The sequence below is a fragment of the Alligator sinensis genome, unplaced genomic scaffold (genome assembly GCF_000455745.1).
Source record: "Alligator sinensis unplaced genomic scaffold, ASM45574v1 scaffold213_1, whole genome shotgun sequence".
Lineage (NCBI taxonomy): Eukaryota > Metazoa > Chordata > Crocodylia > Alligatoridae > Alligator > Alligator sinensis.
Genome location: NW_005842019.1, coordinates 221,950 through 225,825, shown reverse-complemented (window position 1 = coordinate 225,825; position 3,876 = coordinate 221,950). Strand labels below are relative to the sequence as shown.

At 46.5% G+C, this 3,876-nt stretch overlaps 1 pseudogene; it reads right to left on the bottom strand.

The window, feature by feature from the left end:
- The window catches only part of LOC102378048, a 3,596-nt pseudogene extending 2,413 nt beyond the window's left edge, over positions 1–1,183 (bottom strand).
- Between the last annotated feature and the right edge of the window lie 2,693 nt (positions 1,184–3,876).

Here is a 3,876-nt window from a genome sequence, read left to right as displayed (position 1 = left end):
GTGTAGCATTGGCATCTTCATCATAATCCAGCTGGCAAGCCAAGGCAAGGTCCTTGGCTGCTTCCTGCCAGTTACCTAAGAGCCTGTGTGCTTTCCCTCGCCATTTGTAGGATTGTGCAGAATCAGGGTTGATTTTTATGGCTTTGTCACAGTCTCTAATGGCAGCATTTGGCTTCTGCAACTCCACATAGATGCTGGCTCGGTTGGTGAACAAGATGGTAAGCTGTGGGTTCAGCTTGATAGAATCAGTGAACAAATTAATAGCTTTCTGCAGATCACCTTTACCCACTGCATCAAAGGCCTCCCTCTTCTTGTCATTTGCCTGCTTCCTCATTTCATCTGTTACTTCTAAATTCTCATCTCCCATCTCTTGGGGGTCGTCCTCATCAGGTTCAATCACCCCTTCACTATCAATCTCCAACTCACTCTCCTCACTCTCAGGCTCCTCAGTGGACTCTTCCTCTCTCTGAGCTTTCTCCTGATCCCCCAGAGCTACCTTTTTAACACCTGCTTCTTTTCCCCGAGCCTTCTTCACTCTTTTCACATAGCTAGATTTTTGCACAGCATTAGCATCATCAAAGCCCCATGTATGGGCTAAGGCCAGGTCACAGGCTGCCTCCTCCAAGTGTCCTAAGAGTTGGAGTGCTTTTTCTCGCAACTGATAGGGCTGTGCTGAATTAGGGTTGAGCTCAATTGCTCTCTCACAATCCCTAATGGCAGCCATGGGCTTTTGTAGCTGTAGAAAGACATTGGCTCGGCTAATATATGACTGGGCAAGATGTGGATTCAATCTGATGACATCTGAGAATAAGTCAGCTCCTTTCTGGAGTTCTCCTTTTGCCAGGACATCAAAGGCCTCTGCTGTTTTTTCACTGATCTGCTTCATCCTTTCATCTGTTACTTGCAAGTTTTGGCCTTCCATCTTTTGGGTATCATCCTGGTCAGGTTCAACCATGCCCTTCTTGGCAGATGTCAGACCACTCTCCTCATCCTCACATTCTTCTGGCAGTTTATCTGCCTCCTTGAACACCTCCTCTGCAGCTATAGTGCTCAGAGTAGATGTTAGGGAACTTTCCATACTTTCTACTGATTCCCAAAGGAAGCGACGGTCTTCAGGATTTGGGAAGCTCTGACCAACCTTGGATAAGTTTTGTATCTCACTGTAAACTTTCCTAGGATCCATGATGTCAAAGTCAGAGAAAATTTGGCCTCAGTGGTGGTAGAGGGAAGCAAAAGAAGAAAGATGGCTCACTTTAGAGAGGTGCTTGGTTAGTAAGTAAATTCAAATGAGGCCTCATGATAAATTTTCCTGTTCCTTCTTATGCCATTGCCCTGCTGCTGAATCAATTTGAAAGGCTAAAAGCAGTCTCAGGATCCTGATGACTTCACAAACTAGAAATAGTTTTTGTGATGTCATAAACTATGTCATCATCAGAATCTTACGATAGGTTCTTAAAGGTATACACTGACAATATTAACAAAGAGCTCTCATAAAAAAAAATCTTTCTTAGCCTATTACTATATTTACTCAAATCCAAGACGAGGGTTTTTTATTCTCATTCAACATGGTTGCGGGGGGGTGGGGTGGAGAAGCCTCTTGTCTTGGATTTGAGTACAAGTCAGAGGGGTGGCAGCAGGGGTGACTGCTGTGACTGACTCTGGCCTGGGCTCAGGGTTGGAGTTGGAGCCTGTGCTGCCCACACCTGCTGCCTTCTCTCACTCTCCGTCATCTTCTCTGCCCCCACCACTGCCTCCCTCCTGCCACTACCTCTGCCCTCCTTACTGCTTGCCCCTTCCTCCCTCCCCTCCCAGCTGCTTTACCCTCTCCAGCCCAGGCCCCAGAGCACAGACACAGACCAGATTCTATACATTTTCCATGTATAGAATCTAATTATTGGGAGTGATTGCCTTGAATTCAGCTTAGATATAGGTAAATATGATATATATCTTTGCATACCAGTGAGGTAAAAATGCTGTAGAGCAGGGGTGCTCAACTTCTTGCCTATGAGCCAAAGGTGGCATACAGAGCCATAGCACTCAGCCCATGGGGCTCCCCACAGGTTAGGAAATTGGGTGGTAGGGGAGTAATGGCAAGTAATACTGCCACCCTACACTGTTGCCAAATTCCTCAGACCCTGTGCAGATGGATTGAGACCAGGCCAGGCCCCCTTCCCCCCAGCCATGTGGCCAGATAAGGGATGGACCACGCTCCCTTCCCATCCCTATACGGCTGGATTGAGCCCCGCTTCACTGCCCTGTGTGCTGGATTGGATCTAGATCCACTGGCTAGATCCATCCAGCCCATGGACAGACTGAGCACCATCCATCCAGCCCAAAAGGAAAAAAGGTTTGGCAGCGCTGCTGCAGAGCAGTGGTGGGTAACCTTTCTGGCAGGTGTGCCACAAGTTAAGCCTGACCTCTCCCTGAGTGCTACTCTGTTTCCCACTCCCCAGAGGCATACCCTCAGAGTTTGTACCACGGGGTGCCAGAAAGGAGGCAGGGGGGCTCAAATCCCCCGCTGCATAGAGCAGCAGGGGTAGGCTGCTGCTGTGAGGGAGCAAGAGTCAAGACCTATGTTAACCCTGTCCTGGTCCCACAACTTTCACAGTATTGTGTGGCAAGCAGGAATCCAGACTCTAATTCAGTGGTGGCTGCAGGATCAGGGAAGGGTTAGCTTGGTCCTTGGCATTGACACGTGGCACCTCCCTTTTGCAACTCTGTCCTAACCCTGCTCCACTTCAGGTGGCCAGAGGCTCTAGCCCCCTTGCCTCCATTCCAGCACTCCCTTGACTGAATGCTTAAGATTTACACCCTACACACAGCAGTTGCCTTTGCCACTTGTGGAATGTATGCTGTGGATTGGCCACCCTGGCTGTAGGGAATAGGGGGTACAGGATGTGGAAATGTATTCATTCATTTGTTTTCTTATTTAAAAAATGCTTTTCCATGACCAGAAGCAAGAAAGGAGAAAATATTGCCTACCAAACAATTCTATCATAAGCTGTGGCTTGCTAAAGTGTTTATACTTCACTAATGAAAAGTATACTGACCAAAATATTATAGCACAATGTTCAACTTGCACTATTTGAAGTGGGGAGCGGTAATGAAAGCTTTGTAGAGGAAGTTTCAAATATATCCTCTTCCAAAAGCTCAGAAAACTTGCTTATTTCAAAAGTTAAGAAATTGTTCCTTAGCAGCATTTTATAATTCCAAAGATCTTTGAAGGTTGGATATGCACACAGAAAACAACCCATTATCTCCTCCTCCAAAGGGCTCCCAAGCAATCTCTTTCTTTGAGCCTCCTTACGAAACTTTTCACATGAAGTCAGGATTAATGAGCCAGCCTTTGCGGATGCTGCCTTCGGAAGGCTGGCCCTCGGTGATACTTTTCACACTTTTCTAAGTGTTTCTACTCTGAGCTCTACTTTTGGTCTGGCAGGTGGGTTATCAGAGCAAGGAAACTTCTCTTTAATTTGTTTTCTCAAGGTCTCTCTATAACCCATATCCAGATCAAGACTAAACTCATCTCACTTCTTCCTCCTCAGCATTTCAAATATTTGTCCTTCCCTATACATTTCACTGGATTAATATCTGCCTATGACCTTTCAGCAGGGGGGCTGGACCTGATGATCACATGAGGTCCCTTCCAGCCCTAATGTCTATGAAACCTATGACCTAAACATGCTACTTTTCTAGTGCTCTCCTCTCCCACCTTCTGATCTTCAGGATACCCCTTCTTATCTCTTAACATCAAAGTACCCTTAAAATGAGGTTATCAATATTCTTTTCCTTGTCATATTCATAGATTCATAGATGTTAGGGCCAGAAAGGACCTCAATAGATCATCGAGTCCGACCCCCTGCATAGGCAGGAAAG